This window comes from Mauremys mutica, chromosome 24, assembly GCF_020497125.1.
Source record: "Mauremys mutica isolate MM-2020 ecotype Southern chromosome 24, ASM2049712v1, whole genome shotgun sequence".
Taxonomy (NCBI): Eukaryota; Metazoa; Chordata; order Testudines; family Geoemydidae; genus Mauremys; species Mauremys mutica.
In genome coordinates, this window is record NC_059095.1 from 13267810 (window position 1) to 13276079 (window position 8270).

The window sequence follows — 8270 nt, forward strand, 5'->3', positions numbered from 1 at the left end:
GGCTCCAGAGGCGATCCTGGCAATTACAGGCTGGTCAGCCTAACTTCAGCACCAGGCAAATTACATAAGAACATAAGAACGGCCGTACCGGGTCAGACCAAAGGTCCATCAAACCCAGTATCTGTCTACCGACAGTGGCCAATGCCAGGTGCCTCAGAGGGAGTGAACCTAACAGGCAATGATCAAGTGATCTCTCTCCTGCCATCCATCTCCATCCTCTGACGAACAGAGGCTAGGGACACCATTCTTACCCATCCTGGCTAATAGCCATTTATGGACTTAGCCACCATGAATTTATCCAGTTTCCTTTTAAACATTGTTATAGTCCTAGCCTTCACAACCTCCTCAGGTAAGGAGTTCCACAAGTTGACTGTGCGCTGCGTGAAGAAGAACTTCCTTTTATTTGTTTTAAACCTGCTGCCTATTAATTTCATTTGGTGACCCCTAGTTATTGTATTGTGGGAATAAGTAAATAACTTTTCCTTATCCACTTTCTCAACATCACTCATGATTTTATATACCTCTATCATATCCCCCCTGAGTCTTCTCTTTTCCAAGCTGAAGAGTCCTAGCCTCTTTAATCTTTCCTCGTATGGGACCCTCTCCAAACCCCTAATCATTTTAGTTGCCCTTTTCTGAACCTTTTCTAGTGCTAGAATATCTTTTTTGAGGTGAGGAGACCACATCTGTACACAGTATTCGAGGTGTGGGCGTACCATTGATTTATATAAGGGCAATAATATATCTCAGTCTTATTCTCTATCCCCTTTTTAATGATTCCTAACATCCTGTTTGCTTTTTTGACCGCCTCTGCACACTGCGTGGACATCTTCAGAGAACTATCCACGATGACTCCAAGATCTTTTTCCTGACTCGTTGTAGCTAAATTAGCCCCCATCATATTGTATGTATAGTTGGGGTTATTTTTTCCAATGTGCATTACTTTACATTTATCCACATTAAATTTCATTTGCCATTTTGTTGCCCAGTCACTTAGTTTTGTGAGATCTTTTTGAAGTTCTTCACAATCTGCTTTGGTCTTAACTATCTTGAGAGTTTAGTATCATCTGCAAACTTTGCCACCTCACTGTTTACCCCTTTCTCCAGATCATTTATGAATAAATTGAATAGGATTGGTCCGAGGACTGACCCTTGGGGAACACCAGTAGTTACCCCTCTCCATTCTGAGAATTTACCATTAATTCCTACCCTTTGTTCCCTGTCCTTTAACCAGTTCTCAATCCATGAAAGGACCTTCCCTTTTATCCCATGACAGCTTAATTTACGTAAGAGCTTTTGGTGAGGGACCTTGTCAAAGGCTTTCTGGAAATCTAAGTACACTATGTCCACCGGATCCCCCTTGTCCACATGTTTGTTGACCCCTTCAAAGAACTCTAATAGATTAGTAAGACATGATTTCCCTTTACAGAAACTATGTTGACTATTGCTCAACAGTTTATGTTTTTCTATGTGTCTGACAATTTTATTCTTAATTATTGTTTCAACTAATTTGCCCGGTACCGACGTTAGACTTACCGGTCTGTAATTGCCGGGATCACCTCTAGAGCCCTTTTTAAATATTGGCGTTACATTAGCTAACTTCCAGTCATTGGGTACCGAAGCCGATTTAAAGGACAGGTTACAAACCTTAGTTAATAGTTCCGCAACTTCACATTTGAGTTCTTTCAGAACTCTTGGGTGAATGCCATCTGGTCCCGGTGACTTGTTAATGTTGAGTTTATCAATTAATTCCAAAACCTCCTCTAGTGACACTTCAATCTGTGACAGTTCCTCAGATTTGTCACCTACAAAAGCCAGCTCAGGTTTGGGAATCTCCCTAACATCCTCAGCCGTGAAGACTGAAGCAAAGAATCCATTTAGTTTCTCCGCAATGACTTTATCGTCTTTAAGCGCTCCTTTTGTATTTCGATCGTCAAGGGGCCCCACTGGTTGTTTAGCAGGCTGCCTGCTTCTGATGTACTTAAAAAACATTTTGTTATTACCTTTGGAGTTTTTGGCTAGCTGTTCTTCAAACTCCTCTTTGGCTTTTCTTATTACACTCTTGCACTTAAGTTGGCAGTGTTTGTGCTCCTTTCTATTTGCCTCACTAGGATTTGACTTCCACTTTTTAAAGGAAGTCTTTTTATCTCTCACTGCTTCCTTTACATGGTTGTTAAGCCACGGTGGCTCTTTTTTAGTTCTTTTACTGTGTTTCTTAATTTGGGGTATACATTGAAGTTGGGCCTCTATTATGGTGTCTTTAAAAAGGGCCCATGCAGCTTGCAAGGATTTCACTTTAGTCACTGTACCTTTTAACTTCTGTTTAACTAACCCCCTCATTTTTGTATAGTTCCCCCTTTTGAAATTAAATGCCACAGTGTTGGGCAGTTGAGGTGTTCTTCCCACCACAGGGATGTTGAATGCTATTGTAGTATGGTCACTATTTCCAAGCAGTCCTGCTATAGTTATCTCTTGGACCAGCTCCTGCATGCCACTCAGGATTAAATCTAGAGTTGCCTCTCCCCTTGTGGGTTCCCGTACCAGCTGCTCCATGAAGCAGTCATTTAAAGTATCGAGAAATTTTATCTCTGCATTTCGTCCTGAAGTGAAATGTTCCCAGTCAATATGGGGATAATTGAAATCCTCCACTATTATTGGGCTCTTCATTTTGATAGCCTCTCTTATTTCCCTTAGCATTTCATCATCACTATTACTGTCCTGGTCAGGTGGTCGATAATAGATCCCTAATGTTATATTTTTATTAGAGCTTGAAATTTCTATCCATAGAGATTCTATGGAACATGTGGATTCGCTTAAGATTTTTACTTCATTTGAATGTACATTTTCTTTCACAATTGGTTGAAACTGTAGTAAAGAACAGAATTACCAGACACGTAGATGAATTCAACATGTTGGGGAAGAATCAATATGGCTTTTGCAAAGGGAAATCAGGCCTCACCAATCTATTAGAATTCTCTGAAGGGGTCAATAAACATGTGGACAAGGGTGATCCAGTGAATATCATGTACTTGGTCTTTCAGAAAGCCTTTGACAAGGCCCCTCACCAAATGCTCTTAAGCAAAGTAAGCTATATTGGGATAAGAGGGAAGGTCCTCTGATAGATCGGTAACTGGTTCAAAGATTGGAAACAAAGGGTAGGAATAAAGGTTGGTTTATAAAGATAGATAGTGGGGTCCCCCAAAAAGCTGTACTGGGACCAGTGCTGTTCAACATATTAATAAATGATCTGGAAAAAGCAGTAAACAGTGAGGGAGCAAAGTTTGCAGATGATACAAAATTACTCAAGATAGTTAAGTCCAAAACTGACTGCGAAGAGCTACAAAGGGATCTCACCAAACCAGGTGAATGGACAACAAAATGGCAGATGAAATTCTGTATTGATAAACGCAAAGTAATGCACACTGGAAAACATGATGGGGTCTAAATTAGCTGTTACCACTCAAGAAAGATCTTGGAGTCATCATGGATAGTTCTCATGAAAACATCTGCTCAATGTGCAGCAGCAGTCAAAAAGATAACAATGTTGGGGATCATTAGGAAAGGAATAGATAAGACAGAAAATATCATAATGTCTCTATATAAATCCATTGTTACATCCACATCTTGAACACTGTGTGCAGTTCTGGTTGCCCCATCTCAAAAAAAGATATATTAGAATTGGAAAAGTACAGACAAGGGCAACAAAAATGATTGGGGGGATGGAACAGCTTCCGTATGAGGAGAAATTAATAAGACTGGGACTGGTCATCCTGGAAAAGAGACGACTAAGAGTGGATATGATTGAGGTCTATAAAATCATGACTGGTGTGGAGAAAGTAGATAAGGACGTGTTATTTATCCCTTCTCATAACACAAGAACTAGGGGTCACCCAATGAAATTAATAGGCAGCCGGTTTAAAACAAACACAAGGAAGTATTTCTTCACACAACACACAGTCAATCTGTGGAACTCATTGGCAGAGGATGTTGTGGAGGCCACAAGTATAGCTGGGTTCAAAAAAGATAAATTCCTGGAGAATAGGTCCATCAAGGGCTATTAGCCAAGGTGGTCAGAGATGCAATCCCATGTCCCTCAGATTCTGACTGCCAGAAGCTGGGACTGGATGACTGCAGTTGGATCACCTGTTAATGACCCTGTTCTGTTCATTTCCTCTGAAGCACCTGGCACCAGCCACTGGCAGAAGACAGGATACTGGGCTAGATGGACCATTGATCTGACCCAATATGGCAGTTCTTATGTTCTTCTGATGTTCTGATATTCACAGGCCTTCAGGAACGAGCAAGTCAATTGTTTTTTTCATTCACCCTCCCCACTAAAATCAAATCAAACCAGAGTCAGGGTCAAGGAAAGGAGCTGGTTACCACAGTCACAAGCAGAGGTGAAAGTAAGCCGGTATGGTCCTGTACGGCATACCAGTAAGAAAGTGGCCGCCAGTACACAGCCGACCATACCGGCAGGGCCACTGATGGGGATGGGGGCAAAAGGGGCAGCTTCCCCCAGGCCCTTTAAATCACTGCCAGAGCACCAGGTGGCACAGGCCGGGCAGCCCTGAAGGGCTGGCTGGGGGAGTCTGACCCCAGCCCTGCCACTTCTGCCCAAGACCCCGCCCCTTCCACTCAAGGCCCCACCCCTTCCAGGGGCCCAGAGATGCCCCCCCACCTTGCCAAGGATCCCTGCTGCACTGCGTACCAGTAAGTCCTTTAAGTTACTTTCACCCCTGGACACGAGTGATGAATGAAGATGTGGCAGGAACCAAGCCTACACAAACCACCCATGAGGCTCACCACATCTACCAAACAGTCTGTCTGATGGGATCTGGCTATTGATCCCACTATCCCTTCCCCCTCTTCTGTTCAGATGCTTTCCTGGAGGAGGTACGTGGAGAGTTGAGTGCTGAATGTTGCTCTGCTGAACCAGAGGCAGTAGGCAGAGAAGCTGAACAGCAGCTCTTGCTCCAGCATTTAGAAAGTGCTGAAGCGTTACACACGGGGAGCTGACAATGGTGGCTGGACTGGCTCCTAGATACCAAAGGAGAGGAGCTCTGGCTTAGGGCTTAGTCCTGCACCAGCAGGGGGTAGAGTAGCTGGCCTTACAGGTCTTCTCCATTCCCTGCTCCTAAGGCTCCATGACATAGGTACTACAGATGCCCAGCAGCAGCTGTATCCGCTGTATCAGAGCCCCTTGTGCAGCACACGTTTGCAGGTGACAGCGTGCTGGAGAAAGTTGGCTGCTGATCAGCCCTGGGAATCCAAAGTACCTAAGAACAAATTGGAGGGCAACTTTCCCCACCCAACCCAGCCAATGCATCTTGTGAGCCGGGCTCGAAGCAGCCAGTGCTAGGCTGAGAGACGGGTTCACTGCCAAACGGTGGCAGTTTTGATGATGCAAATGCCTGGTCTATCAAGCTCATTCACAGAAGTCAATGCCCAGCTTATTGGGAGGGTTAAAATTGGTCATTTTGTTCCCCTGCCATTCCCGAGCAGTGGGAAAGGCCTGACAGTAAGTGTGGTTCTTTGAGATGTTTTGTTCAGCTGGGACTCATGCATCCCAGAAGTGGAATCCGCATGGACAAATATTTGAAGGAGAACCATCCAGATTCTAACCCTCTTCAGATGCTCCTCACAGTCACGCCCAGTCTGACCTGGGGTAATGGGGAAATCCTTCACCAGTCCCTGAACTGTTCCATCCCATTTTAGCTGGTTTGGATTGCTGTAGCCTGTGGAACTGAGAGTCTCTGGCAGGCTCCATGAGATATTGAAACATACTCTAGGTTTCACTTCTTGGGCCAAGCCTCACGGTCCCGCCCTCCCTTCCCACTGTCACAAGTGCATTGGAAAATTGCCCCGCATACAGAAAAGCCAGGCTGGTTTGTACTGCCCTAAGCGCCAGTGCAAAGAGCAGCCCCTTCTGCAGAGCTGAAGGCACCCAGAGTCGCATGCACAGCAGCAGAAGAGCTGGCACCTGGGTTGACAGGTTGCAGGAACTGGCTGTGTCGGACACACGCCGCCCCCCCACCACTTACACGTACCCAGCCACACTGGTACTTTGCTCTTTATCCCACTGAGTGCAGCACCTTGACCGTTACATGCACTTTTCTCTTCATGTCTGTCCTCCTTGAGGCGAGAAAGGAAACACGTTACCCAGCCACAGCTATTGCTTCAGCCAGACCTTTGTACTTACCTCCCTGCAGCACCCATGCAAAGCCCTTGGCGTCCAAGTTGTCGCAGGTTTGCTTGCAGCCAAGCCCAGACGTGAGTCCCAAGATTCCTGGAGAATAAATTCCCAGTTCAAATGGCGGAGCAGAGCTTTACCTCCCGCGCAACAGCATTCACCGAAAGATCCACTCCGAGAAACTCGCCTCAACTTTATTTCCTGATTTCTCTTCTGGTCTGGGCTGCGGAGGCAGTGCCCTGGAGGTCCTAGTGCCTGCTTTCTATGCAGCCCATTTTAACCAGAGAGGAGTCATTCCTTGATGACGCTTTACCCTGAAGTGACCTTTGCCCCCTTGCAGCCCAAGTCCACATCCCCACCAGGGAGAGGAACATCCACAGCTGCCTGATTTGAAACCACACAGGCGCTTATGACACCCAAAGCAAACTAACGATCAGCTGATAGAAGCAGAGAGTCAGTGACTGCTCCCCCACTACCTTACTGGCAGTGGTGCCCACACAGCCTGCCCAGCCAGTGTGCGCAGCAGGCGACAAAGCGAGAACTAGTGAGTGGCAGGGGAGATTTTCAATGTTTTCAAAGGGAAGTGTGGTTAGACCACAGGATTCTTGAGTTCTAGCCCCAGCCCCGGTGCTAGGTCACCTGTTCTGGCCCCAGCCCCGGCGCCGGGTGACCCGTTCTGGCCCCAGCCCCGGCGCCGGGTGACCCGTTCTGGCCCCAGCCCCGGCGCTGGGTGACCCGTTCTAGCCCCAGCCCCGGCGCCGGGTGACCCGTTCTGGCCCCAGCCCCGGCGCCGGGTGACCCGTTCTGGCCCCAGCCCCGGTGCTAGGTCACCTGTTCTGGCCCCAGCCCCGGCGCTGGGTGACCCGTTCTAGCCCCAGCCCCGGCGCCGGGTGACCCGTTCTGGCCCCAGCCCCGGCGCCGGGTGACCCGTTCTGGCCCCAGCCCCGGCGCCGGGTGACCCGTTCTGGCCCCAGCCCCGGCGCCGGGTGACCCATTCTGGCTCCAGCCCCGGCGCCGGGTGACCCGTTCTAGCCCCAGCCCCGGCGCCGGGTGACCCGTTCTGGCTCCAGCCCCGGCGCCGGGTGACCCGTTCTGGCTCCAGCCCCGGCGCCGGGTCACCCGTTCTGGCCCCAGCCCCGGCGCTAGGTCACCTGTTCTGGCCCCAGCCCCAGCGCCGGGTGACCCGTTCTGGCCCCAGCCCCGGGTGACCCATTCTGGCTCCAGCCCCGGTGCTGGGTGACCCGTTCTAGCGCCAGCCCCGGCGCTGGGTACAGGACCGGCTCTAGGTTTTTTGCCGCCCCAAGCAAAATAAAATTTGGCTGCCCCCCACCCCAGCCCTGGGCTCTCCCCACCCACAGACCCCGTGCTGCCTTAGCTCTGGGCTCCCCCATTCCCCTCCACCAGTGCCCCTCCCACCACACACCCCCTGCCACCATAGCCCTGGGCTCTTCCCCCCACACCTGCACCCTCCTTCCGCCCCAGCCCTGGGTCACTGGTAACTCGCTCCCAGGGCGGGTCATTCAGCAGGAATTTTGGATGTGCACAGAACACAGACAGGACTGGTTCCCATATGGTTACAGAACTGCAGTAAAGTGGAACAATTTTCAGCTTGTGTGATTGGAGGATATCTGGATGCATATTATAAGATTGTCCTCCATAAATGAGGAAAAGTTGAGGTGCCTTTATTATTCTTTTGTTCCACTCTTTCTTTCTATGGGGAATTTGCCAGTGCAATATCATTGTCTTCCTTTAAAACAAACAAACAAGGCAATGGCTGTTGAAAATAGCAATTCCAGTCCTAAAAACCACTGGGAAGCATTTCTTGCTCAATTTTATCCTACTTTTTCTACAGCAAATTATAGTGGATCAGTATATTTGATTTGGGAGAAATGAAGTAACAGCTGCCCAAACTGAGCTTGAGCACTCCTGAATTGTGAGGTGCTCAAATCTGGAAGGCAGGTGCTAGATTCCCTTTCTGAATATTAGCTATATCTGGAATGGAAAAGTCAATTTCTGCTTCCATGGCTCAGAAGTGGAAATCCTCCTACGTGCCTGGTACTGTATCTAAAGCTGCCCA

General features: G+C 48.3%; 1 protein-coding gene across 2 annotated transcripts in view; it reads right to left on the reverse strand.

Moving 5' to 3' along the window:
- MATK (megakaryocyte-associated tyrosine kinase) overlaps window positions 1–6411 on the reverse strand; it is a 30689-nt gene extending 24278 nt beyond the window's left edge. The window contains exon 1 of one of the 2 annotated variants that reach the window (XM_044998610.1): window positions 6203–6411. The gene's annotated coding sequence lies outside the window, so the exon portion shown is untranslated. The remainder of the gene's footprint in view (window positions 1–6202) is intronic. The other variant, XM_044998605.1, reaches the window with a different exon arrangement.
- Window positions 6412–8270: the final 1859 nt, after the last annotated feature.